General features: G+C 41.8%; 1 protein-coding gene across 2 annotated transcripts in view; it reads left to right on the top strand.

The window, feature by feature from the left end:
* Positions 1 to 15,804, top strand: part of rxraa (retinoid X receptor, alpha a) — a 122,311-nt gene that overhangs the window by 12,427 nt on the left and 94,080 nt on the right. The window lies entirely within an intron of this gene.

Below are 15,804 nucleotides of genomic sequence, written 5' to 3'. Positions count from 1 at the left end.
GTGCGGCTATTGTTAGCAACAGAGTTAATTGTTAATTGATCCAAAGAGCGATAAAACAAGGCAGCTAATCTCCCTCTTTTCTGACAAACACACACATGTGGGCTGTAGCGAATGAGAGTGGATGTTTATTACAGGATCCTAGTGGATGCTAAGGTGCCCCGGGGGCTATTAAAGCCCTCACTTAAAAGGCACTATTGGGGAACAGTGATGTGGGCTGCTCCAGGGAAGAAAAAGGGGGAAGAAAGAGAGGTCTTCGGTGCGGTGTGCAGAAGGAGGGAATAAACAGAGCGAGCACATCTGGATTGCCTCAGCAGAATATTTGTGCAACATCTGGAAAAATTCCCTGGAATTTAAGGGTCCCCTCCTCTCATTTCAGTAATTTTTTTTTCTTCTTCGTCTTCTTCTCTTCACTTCTTCTCCGTCCTGTTTTCTGCATCTTCAAAGTCTCTTACCTTAAGTGCAGCAGGCACGTAAATACTCCCCGAGTAATGCTTGTTGAGCCCTCGCAGACTTTATAGCGGGCCAAATTGGGCCCATGTGACCCAACTCCCCTTTGTGCACGGTCGGGCTAATTAAGTGGCACAGAAGTGAGAGGGCACCCGGTTGCGGATCCAGACTCAGGCCAGACCTGGGCCAAACACAACCCCTCGTAAAAGAAAAAAGTAAGAAGGATCCCTCTCTTTAATACAGACGATAAAGTTTAACTCGCGGCATAAAAAAATAAGCTCTTTGTTTTGTTTTCAGCAGAACTCGAACGTAAGCTTCTGGTACATGCATGAATGAGCCACTGTATGTTATGATTAGACTACAAACAGGCCATCTTTGTTTCTCTTAAAGAGCAGCTTTTTCATGTGGGACTTTGTTGTCATTGAAGAAAAGAAAAAAAAAAGGCTTTCCTTTGAGAAGTCCCATGAGGGGTCCAGAGAAACCTTCGTATTTAATCAACACCTTCACTCGCTTTGTATCAGTCGCGTTTCAGAGGTCCAAGGAGGCCTTGACAGTACATTGGCGATGCAAGGCGGCGCTTTCGTCTTGTCTCCAGCACAAGATCACAAGCGTGGTTCTCTCTCTTCTCGTCGCTGGGCTGAGCAAGCGGGCATTCATTAGCGATTAAGATTCAGACGAGGTTCTGAGTGCCTTCTGTCTTTACCTGGGCGAGGCTCCTCGTGGGTCGTCGGCGCTGACAGGCAAGGCAGCTTACTCGGGAGGAGCAGAGGTACATGCTAATGCAGCGACGGGGCTGATCAAAAGAGATGCATCGCCGGTGTCTCCTTCTGATGGGCTTACTGATGTTGATGCTGTGGGCCCCCACCCCCTCCCGAGAGCCACAGTATGCACAGGCAAGGAGCAGGGCAGCGATCAGACAGAGGAAGAAAGGATGGAGGGAGGAGGGGGGAGAAAGATGTACTCGTATCGACGGGGGTAAGTGACAGTGAATAAGAAATCCAGGGGAAGATGAAGGGAGGAATCTGAGGATTAGTTCTGAATCAACGAACCTTTTGATTGACTAAACTTTTAAACTTTTGGTCAAAAGTACGTCAGACATTCACAGCTTCAGATGTTGAAACAGTAATCTGCTGTTGTTGTGAAAAAGCATCTTGCGCTGCCTGTTTGAATGCAGGTCCGATGTCCTTCACTTTCCTACTCATCGGCAAACCAGACGTCAATCATCTCTCTTTCTGTGAGGACACGGAGCCGAATTTCTGTTTCCCCTGTGCTGCTCTGCAGTTGGCCTACATCTTTCTGCCTGGCTGGAGTTGACATGTTGCGCCCCTTTCCAGGAATGCTGATGTTGACCACGCGGATGGTTGTGTCTGTCAGTGTGATGATAGATTATGTGGAGCAGCGAGAGTCTGGATGAGGATATGTGCCGATGTTTGTGTCGATCTGTTGAGCCAGTGTGATTCAGCATGCAGCGGAAAAAACTTAAATGAGCTAAAACCAGATTATATAAGGTGGGAAAAAAAAACCTCCACAGAAATCCAGTTGAGACCTTGATAATAAAAAGATAATTTGCTTCAGGAGCACAGTGAGATTGTTTGTCAATCCAACCGTCTTCTCTTGATTGTTTCTCTTGAACTTGATTTTATTGCAAGGCGTTAGCAACTTACTGTCTGACCCTATAAATCCTCTTTAAAAGGGTGTGTGTGTGTGTGTGTGTTTGTGTGTGTGGGGGGGGGGGGGGGGGTTGTTTGTTTTTTAGGAATTGTTGTCAGTATTTACTTTAAAGTTCTGTATTGTGCATCAAACAGAAAAGAAGAACTTGATTGTGGCAAATTCCTACATATTAAGAGCAAGATTAAAATTTTAATTTCCCATCTACATGTAGTTAAACGTAATATGCTTAATGGCTTTAATGAGCAAAATTCAAGAAATAGTTTTTTTCGTTGACATTAAACAGCTTATGTGCAGCAACAGATGCAATGTAATTTGACATCAGTATCATTGTCTCGTCCACAGCTTTAAGAGTTATTCATTCGGAGCAAGTCTCCTCACAAACATGCAGTTAAGGTAACTGTTGCACATTGACTTCCTTTAACAGAAATGTCTGATATTTCAATGCCACATCCAGGGGAGAATTCAAAAAAGAGAATCAAAAATTGCTGATTTGATATAATTACATGCCGACAAGACATTTTCCTAAAACACCATTATGACAGGTCGGGTCGTGCTTGATTCAAAATGTATGCAGCCTGCGGGCAGGAAAATACGTGCGACCCCTACATCAAGCTCCGCTGGGACACATTTCTTTCTCATCTTTAGATTATTGCGTATGCGGACGTCTCCGGGTGACCTTGCTCTGGCTCGTCCACTTGATTGTCCGTCCCTTGATCCAGATTCAGAGAGCTGTTTTTATGAGGGAGCGCGACTGCTCAACTGTAAGCCGATCTGACGGTCTGTCTCTCGTGGTCAGTAATTGTTATTTGAGATAAGAGGGGTTTTTTTGCCCTGGAAGGCAGATTTAGTATTTTTGGTGCAGCCCTCATGCTTCGTTGGCTCATCTTGTCTCCCGGTGTCTGCAGGTGGACGTGTGCTGATGTCATCAGTGGCATTTTGGTAGCCCTCAAAAGGTGCCTTACCTTTTGACCCGTCAGACCTCTTTGTGGTTTCTAAATAAACTGTAGCTGTTTGATATTTATGTGCTTGAGGGAGAGGGCAGTCGCTCTGACTATGCACTGAAAAAAACTACGAATAAATCTCTCAAGGGTCACCAGAAGATTTACTGTTTCATCATGAATGCCTTCAATAAATACCAAATGGAATTATGTTTACACTTGAGCTAAGAAAGTTGCCATAAACTTGAAATACAGCAAGAACACACACACACACACACACACACACACACACACACACACACACACACACACACACACACACACACACACACACACACACACACACACACACAAAGCTGTGGAAACATCAACAAGTGTCACAAGCTTGCTATAAGTAATTTTCCTAGTCTTTAAAACTGTCACGACCCCTCAAACTTGCGTAAAGCAACTTAAATATGAACAAGTGTCAGTAAAGGCGTATGGCCAGTATTGTCCAGCCAATAAAACATTATTATAATTGAGAAGAACGATGCTTACAATAAGTGTATTCTTTTTACGATTCATCAGTCATCCTTGAGAGGACTCCACTGAATCTGAAGCAATGAATAGAAATGAATGCCTGTTAACAAATCTAAACAATGCAACGCTGAATAATCATGTCCATTGATTGGATACACTTAATTACATGTCTTTAATAGTCATTAAATTCAATAAAATGAAAAACAACTAATTGTTGCTTGATTTTTGATATATTTCTTTCTATTTTTTATATATATATTTTTTTTACATTATTGATAAATAGCTATAATAGATGAATGTTACAATGGATTGTTGAAGACACATCGTGCAAGGATGTGAAGAGCTTCGGGCAGGCCTTGAGCAATCTAGAGTGGTGGTGTGTGCTCGTACCATATGCTGCAAACTAAACCAAACAGGTCCATGGTCACGCCACCACTGAAAGAAAAGAGTAATGTTTGCTGAACGATTCACAGAAGAGCCACAGTCTTTCAGGGATAATGTACGGTGACATGGATACAAAGTAGGGCCTTTTCAATAATGTAGTGCCTTGGTTGGTGTATTGGTGATTAAATCCAGTGACGTGAACGGGGAGCCACGCTATGGTACAACGAGGCTTCGGTTCAATCACACTGTACACTGTTAGGATGGACATTGTACTGTACAAATACACTAAACAAATGAGATTACCGAGGCTTTTTGCGGCCAAATGTGTTCTCAAGTATCAGTAAAATTCCAGTTAAGATGAAGGTCTTTGTTCTTTCAGCTAGACAACATCTTAAAGCACACATGAAGTAGGACCAAGACGTTTTAAAAGGGGAAAAACTACACTTGAAAACCTTTAGAGAGAGTTCAAATCTGCCAATGTGCAAAAGAACCTCGCACACTTTGAGCTTGAACGCGCGCCGGCGATACTGAGTCTGAAACGTTCCAAACGGATGCAAGAAATGTATTTTTGGAAATCAAATGTTATCCAAGTTATTTATGAAGATTTAATAAATGCTGTAGTTGAGAATCAAAGGGAGCTGTAATTCAGAATCACATCGCAACTCACGATTAACCTTTGTTTCATGTATGAGCTGTATAACAATCTATAGTTATCTCCTACAAAGTCACATCATTTCATCTCGGAGATCTTACGGTTTCAGCCGCCAGCTGGTTTAGCTCTGCTCTCGTAGTGCTCGTGACCGCAAACACCAGAAAGGTCAAACCTATTGCGGAGAGCCACGTGTTGGTATGAACCATCAGTGGCATTACATCACATTGATTGCCTCAAATCTGGTTGGGGGGGGGGGGCGGGTCTCCGGTTCAAGTCCGCTTATTGAAAGTGCGAATGTAAGCCAACCACAAATTTCAAACCGGTGATCAACATCCTCTTTCTCACACTTACACATCCTCTCTGTGTGTTTTCCGCACCCAGCCCGCCACAGGCGTGAGTGAATGATCGGTATTCCACTCGGGGCTCCAGGGGATTGACTGAGCTTTGGACCGGCTTAGCCTGCAGTCCAACCCTTGATTGACAGCTATAGTTTCCAATTTTGATGCAGCGGGCCAGAGGGGCTGATGGGATATGTGAGGCATTTGGCATTTTATGACACGTCACCCTCCATTATGTCATAAATTTGCCACATGTATGAGTGTCAAGTCACATCAGAAGAGCATCGGTTGGGGTCGGTGAAGATTTTTACGGCTTTTTTCACGGATATGACTTTTACAGTACGACTACAAATGTAGGCCTGCATCCATAGACACCTGAACAAAAATACCGAATCCCTCTCCTTCACTAGTTTCACCACAAACTCATGATGAACAGACTGATGTACTTTCATGTCTTTATTTTGTATTGTGATGAAGATGTCACGGATAAGAGAGATGCACACAATTCTGTGATTTGGACCAGATAGTTCGTGGCAAAGTGAATGTTGAGTAGTTGAAGGTTGGATCAATCCCCTCGGCCCTCAGAAGTGAGCTTACGACTGTAACACAAGTCATGGGAATAAGGCCTGTTTTAATAGAGAATTTGGAGAGAAACTCTTGGTCATAATCTAAATTAAAAGCAGAATTCAAAATATACTTAGACTTAGTTATTTTACGAGATTATATTGTGACAGTGAATAGTGTGCAGCCACACAGAATTAACTGAAACATGGCCTTTAGGCCTGTCCAAACCTTAAATGGTGTTTCTGCTGCATTGTTTACCAGAGATCTACTGCATCATAGACAATCTTCACCTGTTTTTTAATAAAAAGATTTTATTTAATTGTTTTTCTTCTTTTGTTCTACTGAAAACCAAATTGCTGCACGTCACAGCACTTTAAAGACGCATGTGTCAATGTAACAGTTGGCACAACGTTTCTGAATGCCGCGTTAATGTGGGTATGCTCTGGCCAATTTTAGCCTGTCCCACACAAAGGCGTTACAGTAAGAGGGGTTAGTGTGTGGCTCGCATAGTCATGTGACCAAAGATAGCCTGAGATAATCTCAAACAGTGTTTTAAGACCGCCTCGCTCCGCTGCTGAGTGTCACTGCTGCTCCGACTCCAGCTGCTTTCAAAAAAACAGAAATGCAGGCATGAGATCGTTCATGGATTCTCATTGAGAATTCAGCCACATCCTCAGTCCCCGTTTACTCCTGTAACTAGCATTTTCACTCTATGTAGATGCTGCTGGACGTAAAGGATAATGCTATTTAATAAATCTCTCCAACCTTTTCTAAACTGCTTCATCCAATTTACAAGATCCCAACTGACTGTGTCTGAATGCAGAGATCAAACACACTCACGTTTACAACTACGGGCATTTAAAGTCACAAAATAACCTGAAGGGCATGTTTTTGGACAGCGGGAGGGAACCAGACTTCCTCGGGAAATCTCACACAAGCATAGAGAAAGACTGCAACACCACCGTGCAGCCCCGCTATTAACCTTAAAGGCTAAAATCCCACAGTGTGAAGATGTCTTCACAGGCCAAAAGCAGCATTATTATGATGAATAGTGATAATGTGCTTCAATACTCATCAGCCTGCCAACTACTGTTGGAGTCGACTCCTCAGGATGCAAGTCAACGTGAAGACGAAAACACATCCACGCAGGCCAAAACGTAATGGCACACTTCTGCTGTCACTTTGTAAAGAGTGAAAATATGTGACATCTTTGTTGTTTTCTTCTTCTTTTTTTTTTCTTTTTTTTTTATTACATTTCACTGTCCTTTGCATTTCCCCGGGATAATGGGCAGTGTATGTTACAGCCATTAGCCTGTCACAATGGAGCGGTCTCATGCTGGAACCGTGTCCCCTCCTGTTATGATCATTTTCATGCTATTTGCAGGCTCCCGCTTTGTTTCCCGTCTCGGAGGGAACGGCTCGCTCAAGTCTTTGCTGCTCTGTTTTTGTGCTCACTTGAAAAGCCCCGCTTCAAGCCGGGCGCACTGTGCAGCTCCGTGCACACTCTGCCGAGCCTCATCCCTCCCCTGTGAAAGAGAAATAATTTATAAAAAATGAAATCTACATTTGTTGTGTAAATGACCACATGCTGTAGGATATTTAATCCTGCCTCCAGTCGATCCCAGTCATGTGACTTGACCTAGTTTTGTATGGCTTCCTCTGCCAGCCTCTTTTTTTTTTTTTTTTTTTTTTTTGGTCTTCTCTTTCATTCTTTCCCTCACCCTTTTTCCATCCTAAGCTTCGCTGTCATCGTCTTCTCCCATCCCTCTTTTCACTTGTTTTCTCTCTCATTTCATCCCGCTCCCTTTTGGTTCGCCACCATGTTGGCAGCTGTCCTGTTTCATGACTGATCCAAGGATTTGTCTTTCTCACCCTGACGTGTTCATATTCTCAAGTGTGGCCGAATCACTTTGTCCTTGATTATGTAGCGAACACAAACCCTGTTTCAAGAATTCTGTCACATGAAGGACACGACTCTATCCCGCGGAACGAACGCCACAGTCCTGACAGCAGCAGACGAGTTATCGCCGGAGTCACGACAATCACTCTTGATCTCTGCAAGATCTTTAACCACACGACAGTTATGCTGAATCATTTCAGCGTCAACTAATGAATTGAGCAAGTCAGATGAAGATCGACTTCACTCAGGATTTCCCTGCTTTCATTTTCAATCTCACCTCCTCAGAGTCAATAATACGAATCTTTTAGTGCCATAATTAAAAATTTTATTGATCAGTATCCAGGCGTAAAAGTCTGCCCATTTGGTGCAGTGCCAGTGCTGGTTTAAATAGATCTGCACTAGTCCTGAATATTAAGCGAGGCTTCATTTAACAATGTTTGACGATGGGGAATGCAGTAAATACAAGTAGCACAGTATAGAGGTGCAACATAATGAGAAAAGCTGTTTTGATAGAGGGATTTTCTCTACGTGACAGCTTTCATTCAGTCAGCCTGAAAAAGAAACTGGAGTATTTTGTTTTGGAATTACATATATTTCAGTTTTGCACATACGCACACACACACCATAATAGTTAAACGTTTGTATTTAACTTACAGACAAACAGCCACCCACACTGGCATTCACACCTACCACTATTTTAAGTCATCCACTAAGCTAAAGTGCATGTTCATGGGTTGTGGGAGGAAGTGAGAGGACTCTGACAAAGAGAGTAGATGTAGAATTCATTCACGTGGCCCCCAAGTGAATGGTTTGAGCCTACAGCCTTTTTGTTTGGCACACTCACAAAAATAAATAAAAAAATAAAAAGAAAAGATAATAAAAGCAGGACAAGGTAGAAATCTATTGACTTTGCATGAATTGCATGAAACAAGAACTTGTAGCTGAAGCTTCAGTTTGTGAGTGTGTGAGTTCACGTTGCGGTCCGATTTGCTCGTACAAAAACACACCGTGCTTTGCTTCGAATCCCTTTTCACTACAGTCGTGTTTTTGAAAAGGATAAACAACATATATGGCCACTGGGTGTAATTTGTTTTCTTTTATCTGTGTGAAGACGACCACTTATCTTTCAGTCCAACTGCTCGGCCCTGTTCACTCTGCAACTTCTTAAAGTGTAAACAGTAAACACCAGATATATATATTACTTGTGCGGCTCACTCTTTTGAATTTAATAGTGCTTCTGTAACACATTTTACTTTTACTTGTCGACCTGGATCAATGGTGATGCATTTGTTACACACACCAGTTTTATGACCGAGAAAGACCATTTGAAGATGCTTGAATGTTTATAGTGTTTCTCTTCACCTCACTGTGTGTGTGGTTGTATTCCAAAAACACAGCATTAGCTAGTGGCCTGGCGTGGAACTACAGCATTTTCAGAATTTTATCGAAACTTGAAAATAAGAAATCAAAACTTGAATATGAACCTTTTCTGAAACAAAAATCCCAAAACGAGACTGTTTCCAGACGGCGGTTCTCCTGGAATTTCTGGCATGTATCCGTTCCTGTGTCCGGGAGATCACTTGGGCTTTGGAATGACACTGTAACGTGTAACAAGCGTCAGCTGTGTCATCCTTCTCCTTCCACCGTCACGTACACTCATTACATTGGCGATTTTTACAAGCCGTTTCCTTGGTTGCCTCAATAGCGCTTCATAGGCTGATGTTTCAGGATATGATGTGAATTAGTTGTGAAGCTTGAGAAGCATAAAGTTATGTAATTAAGATGGTCACTTATTTTGTTTATTCATTCAATTGAAAAATAAACTTTTGCTCTGTGTCACTATATCAGAAGCTAAGAAAACGTAGTTTACTGGAACTTTAATGACGGGAACACTATGGTACTTTTGTATTTCTGAAGCGATGGCAAGAATAAGTCTTTGTTTATGTGGATAACTACAAGATAAAACACTTCACGCTCAATAAAGCTCATTTCATCTTGAACCATTTCAGCACATTCGCTAAATTTAAAAGAGTCTTTGTGTCTGCTGACCCCAGCGAAGTTCGAGTGCTCCCTGTGTGCGATTATTGTTACGTAACGAGTACATGAGATCCCCAACCAGATCTGGACCTTGTCATGTGTTTGCTAAAGACCCGAGGATTATTTAGGACTTTGCTCTTCCAGTAACGCTTCACAGTTTGAGTTTTATCAAAAATGTGTTTTGGATTGATGTTCTGTTCATGAGTTTTGAACCCAAATTCTCGAAGTCAACCTTCTAACCGTTTCTGTTTGTATTGATAATCGGTTAGTTTGCACCAGGAAATTGCTGTTTTGTTTTTTTACAACCAAAGAAAGTCATCCCAAATATTCGATGGGTAAATACATTTTGAACTAGACAATTGGAAAAGTCTTCAGTACTTCAAATTTATTAAAAAAACAAACAAACAGAATAATTGCTTCTTTGACTTCTGGGGATTGTTTTGATGTTGTCCAGCTCTCAGTTCAGCTTCGTATTGTCATATTTAAATAGGAACGACATCATAGCTTCAAGCCTTCCTTTTGTTCTGCTGGACTTGATTGATAAATATTTGTGCGATATAATGGACCTCACACCTGAATGCCTCCTCTGTAGACAGACAGAACTCACTGGTTCTGCTGCTTGTGCGACTCTAAATAACACTAAGTCACGGTGAAGTGCTCAGCAAAAGGACTTATCTATTTTTAGGCTTTAGGCACTGCGCTCATATGCCGATTACGAGGGGGAAAACCCAGAATTTTCCCCACATTTCTGGCATGTCCTTCTTCATTTTGCATTTGGCAATTCATTTCTAGCCTTTGTTGCACAGTCTTAACAGTTTGTTCTTGTTTTTCACAATGTAAAACGTTGGAGGGCGGTACAGATGCAGTTAAGTGCATGCAGAAAATGCCACATGGGTCATTATTGTAAACACTGTGTCCATTTACAGCTCTGTGTTTAAATATGCAGGAGCTTATTCAGAATAAAAATTACTCAAAACTATATAACACCTACCCTTTGTCATTGTGAGGATATGGAAGCAATAAAAAAAAAAATCTCCTTTTGTACTGAGTCCTCAAAACTTAACTTCAACCTTTCAACATACTGAACAAATAGGCTTGTGCCACAATAACAGAATGTGCTCTCTCCCTTGCTGAATTTCATTCACAAATTGCATGGTCTTTAAATGCCAGTCTTAAGTAGGCTTAAATTGAACAGTTTAGAGAAATTATACAAATCAGTTCCTTCTTAAGCAGCAGCAGTCTTTAACCATATTATTAATTACAGACTTTTAATGCTGATGCTTGAATTTTAACCCATACAGAGCATTTTTTTGTGTCTCGCCTTGGTCTCTAAATTCTTAAACTGGACTTTGCTGTTTTAGTGCCTCTTGCAGATCCCGGTCTCACTTGACTGTTTTTAAAAATAACGATACCAAAGGAGAGGGGTGCGCTTTACAACCAATTTAAAGTGTTTTTTAACCCCTGGGTGGGATTGTGCCAACACTTTTTCCTTCTGGAGTCGTCCACTCCCTAATGGAGATTTACAGGCTACGAGCTGGAATCAACATTACTGGGTTCTTTTTAAATCCCCCTCCATATTTAATGAGCCCTTCTTAAAGAGGCATTTTAGCCAAAGAGTGCACTTAATCCCTGTTTTCAAACCGAGCCTGAATGTGGTCTGTCTTGTGTAATTCCTATTCTCCTTTATTATGATATCTTTTTTTTTTTTGTTGTTTTATTGTCGTTCTGGGTTTCAGTGCACACCCATGCCGAGCAGCTGCAGCACCAGATGTTTTTGTTTCAGGTTTTGAATTATGGACCACTCATATTAATGTGTCTCGCGTAATAGCCTTCAAACATGTCGTCTGTGCAGGGTTCCTTTTAACAAAGCTTAAAATGCTGCTATGATTTATTTTTTTGCAATGGCACACAATTGCCTACATTCACCAGGGTCTTAAGAATAACAGAATTGCAAAAATGTTATCAATCATTCACCAAAGCAATTCATGTTGCAGGAATGCTGAACATTAGACGCTCGGAGCTCCGTAAAATGGGGAGGCTGTGCGACGGCTTCTCGTCGCTGTTATTTGTAATGTTTTCCTGTCCGACATCAATGTCTTTTGTGTCCTGTTTGTTTGGGATGTTTGAGTGCTCTTGTCAAGTTGAGTTGCAGTTGGATGCCAGATGAATTTCAATGTAAACTGACAGAAAAGTTTTTCTGTATCGTATTGTAGGTCATGATTTTTTATTTTTTTTTGTTCTATATTCAAATATTAATGGAACACCTTTTTTTTTTTTTTTTTAACAACATCACACACTGACACAAGCTTGTTCACTGTACTTGGTGGGTAAGAATTTGAGTTTACATCCACGGCAGTGAAAACTGCAGATCCAGTAGGTCTAGTTTTGGCTTGTGTCTTCAACAACTGGGTGAGAGTTACAGAACACATTGTTCAAAAGCAAAAAGAATAGCCCATGTGGGTGGCAACACGAAGTCCTCCCTCCTGTTTTGTCCTTGGGTGTTTGCACATGTTTACATCCTCAGTCAGTGAGTGGACTCCGGTTGGAGTTAAATTGAGGCGGCGGGAGGAGGTTAATGTGAAAATCTGCGCTCCCTTAGAGATGGATGCGGGGGCGTGGGGAGTCAATTTTGCAGTGCCTAACAGGAAGCGTGCTCCGGGACCTTCCTGCAGGCAGAGAGCAGGCCACAGGTCGCCGTGACGATGAGCGCCGGCTTGGCTTGCGGCCTGACTGTTGATGCATTAGCTGCCCTCCCCACAGAGTATTCATCTCTATACCATAAAGATTTTTTTTCAGCATTAGCTGCTCGAGGTAATTTTCTTTGATCACTCCAAAACATCAACTACAATCAAGGCAAATCGAGGCTGTAAACTTAGACCAGAACTGTGTCCAATGGTAACCATTAATCAAGGCTAAAAATAGTTTTGATGCTGGATTGAAGCCGCGCAGGCCGGGCTGAATCCTCACAAAATATTGGATGAGTTTCCACGAGCGATCCATTAGAGGAAGAGCATAAGACACAGTTTTATCGCCCCCCCCCTTTCTGGCAGTTTCACAAGGAATAAAGAAAGAGCCAGTGTGCGCCTTGCCAAGGGCTGTTGGTGTGGGCAGATAGTCTGTCATGTGAGCAGCTACTGTAAAAGATCTATAAAGAGATAGTAGATTTTTTTTATTTATTTATTTTTTTTTAATGTTTCCTTGTGTCCGTTCTTAGAGTCATTTGCCCAAGGAGCCGCTCTTGCTTCCAGGCAGCGGTGGGGCCCTTGTTCCCCCATTTGCCCCGAAGAAAGGTTCTGACGGACACGACTGGTCTTTGAACCAACCCCCTTTCTTTTCTTCCCCTTTAACCTCATTTACCACACTCGTTTAGTTATCCTCCCCACCTCCTGTCCGTCTGTGGCTGCTCTACCAATGGCCCCCACGTTTGGCTTCATCACGTCACAGCAAGTGAGACAAATGACTGTTATAAATTACCAGGAAAACTCCGCTTGTGAGTCTTCTCTGCTTAACACCGTGGCGTTGCAGTGTTCCGCGCAGCCCAGAGAGGAGGCGGTATGTCTGTGGAAAAAGGTGAACCGATGAGGCAAATAAATACAGTTTCCATTTAGTATTATTTAGTAGTGCGCCGTACAAATGGACATGCATATATTTGTTATGTCAACCTTGAATAGATCTGCAATAATGTTGTTGAGTACTGCGATAGCAGTATGATTTGTGATCAGTTCAAACGTTTAAGATAGTTTACAGCTGCTCTTCCTGCACACACACACACAGCCCGACGTCAGTTAACTGAAACTTAAAAACAGAAATCACCAATATCTTACTTTGACAAATAGAAATCTTCTAATCCAGCCCCCTTGTCTTCTATTTACAGCAGAGATTTTAAATTGAACTGACTCAGAGAAATGAGCAGCTGAAACAGTATCTTCCTACTTATAGCGCAAAATATCGTCATGGCTGTTACTACTGTTGTGCACACGCATGCACGGTGTGTGCAGGAAAAAGCCCACAAGATAACAGAGATTAAGAAATTCTACAGCATGTCAGTTCAGTATCTGGTGGAGGTGGTGGCTCTTCACACCGAGAACAAAGCCACAACCACACGCTTCGCGAGCTGTTTAAGGGGGTGTGTGTTCAGTTTTTCTGCCCCTTTTTCTTTGAGTGTGTCTCGGCCGGTTCTTCTATGCTGGTGGGGACCTAAACCTGATTGCACACTAACCCATGGGGACTCCCGTCACTAAGGAGACAGATGTTTAGGTGAAGACTCATTGTGAGGTCAGGCAGTGGTGAGGGTTAGGGTAAGGTTGGGAGAAATATTTGGGTTATGCAGCTGGGTTTAGATTAAGTCTACAGGAAACGAGCGTAAAGCCATTGTAATGTACCCAGAGGGCAAGGAAGCACGTGCATCTGTCTGTGCCTTGTAATAGTAGAACAATATCAGTATTTCTCTATTTTTTTGTTGTCTTTTTTTTTCACCCCATGTTTGTCTTGAAAGTTAACTACTGATTTAGTCAAATGACTTTAATGTTTAATTATAGCAACTTCCGTCCTCATGGAGTTAAGGCTTTTTCCATCACTTCTTCCTAGAAGTATAGAGTAGAAGTTACCTTTTCTATAGATACTTGCAGCATCAAATGCCACACCAGGGCAACTGCCAGTTTCATTCTTCTGAGACTGTGTGAAAGCACAGACTTGGTTTCAGACAAAGTAAAAAAAATGCATGGCTCTTTTTTTTTTTTTCTTCTCCTGACAGAGCCGTTACAGAAAGGTGCTCTTGTTCATTTCAAAAGCGCCTCAGTTTAGGTCTCACAAAACACAGTCGCTTAATAAGTCATTCAATAAAGCTGTCCAGTTAAACCTCTTTACTGCCAGTCCAGACCTCAGCAGCGCTCAATTTTGTGAGTCAAAAAAAGTTTTTGTTTTTTTTAGATTTTAGTCATCTTTGTTTTTCAGTGAAGCGACGACTCATCTTCGTCGCAGCATCATCTTCCTCCTCGTCGCTTTGTCAAAGAAAGTTTAGCCGCAACTGATTAGGCCTGTTGTGGCTGAACCTGAGAATTGAGTCTGCTGGCCAAGGTCTTCACGGGTATCTGTTACTACGGATTCACTTTAAACCTTTCATTAGGACTAAAAAAAAAAAAAAAACAGCCCTCAGGTTTCTGACGCTGGCCTCATGATCTAAAGTGCAGCTGATCACGGTTCCAAACAAACAAAAAAAAAAGGCGTTTCATTTTTCTAGTGGTTCATTGATGGAAGGCGTGTATTACATTTTGACATTTTTGACTATCTTATATATTTCTGGTTTTTATTTGAATGTGTAGAGGACATTTCGAAAATTGTGAAATGTGTATAAAGAACATTTGCTGAAACAGTCAACATTACGTCATACGTTCAGCACCATATGACAAACTGTGCAGTTTTTACTTAATTTGTTATGGACCATTTCCAAAACTCATAACTCCTCACAAAATGCACCAAATTGGATTTTAATGTCCTCTCAACAAATCAAGTAATCAATTTTAATGGGAACCGTAACATACGGATGTGTGTATGTTATTAAAAAATTAAAAAATATTTATCATTCCTCTGTCGCTCAACCTTTTTGATATTTTCATGTGTTCAGTCTTACCTTTTATGGAAAACCGACCCAATACGAGTGCATTGATGCTGTTGGGACAATGTTTAATGTCTGGCTGAATTAAATGCAGTAAAGAAACCTCCAAAAGCTGAAGTCACTGGATGTCAGTTGGACTCTGAGATCTTTGCAATGGTATTCAAACTGAGACAGAATTTCAACCCAGTGGTGGTGTTTCTGCTTTCTCAACCTGAAGGAATGCGCGTAATTACCAAACACAGACAGCAAATCGTGCAGAAAAGGCATCAAAAGTATTCACATGTTTGTAGAACACAGTAAAGCTATATCTGCTACGAGTATAATACTGTGATCAGCATTTAGGTACTGCCTCTGGTGATCTTTATGAGGCCTGCTTTGTTGTCCTGATGGATCTGCGCAGGCTTTTTTCGCTCAGCTTCAGATAAACAGGAGCTCAGAGGCATGTTTAAATATGGCTTACTCTTTTTTCAAAATGCAGAGAGAGAACACAGTTTGCTGATGGAGCTGATATGCGCAGGAACTGGCCAGGATGCCTCTTATAGCTGATAAGTATCAGAAAAATGATGCCGAGGAGCTCAGACGAGAAATGTTTGATTATCTGGCGATTTTGGCCCAAAAATGTGTTTTAGTTTCGCACAAAGATGGACCTGCAGGAAAGTGGAATTGGATCAGCTCTGAGATTATGTTTATGGCCTTTCATACGCACTTCAAGTGCTCAGAGAAGATGGTGTCCACGTGCA

This window comes from Lipophrys pholis, assembly GCF_963383615.2.
Source record: "Lipophrys pholis genome assembly, chromosome: 12".
Lineage (NCBI taxonomy): Eukaryota > Metazoa > Chordata > Actinopteri > Blenniiformes > Blenniidae > Lipophrys > Lipophrys pholis.
Note: the sequence above shows the minus strand (reverse complement) of the source record. Positions and strands in the feature narration are given on the sequence as shown.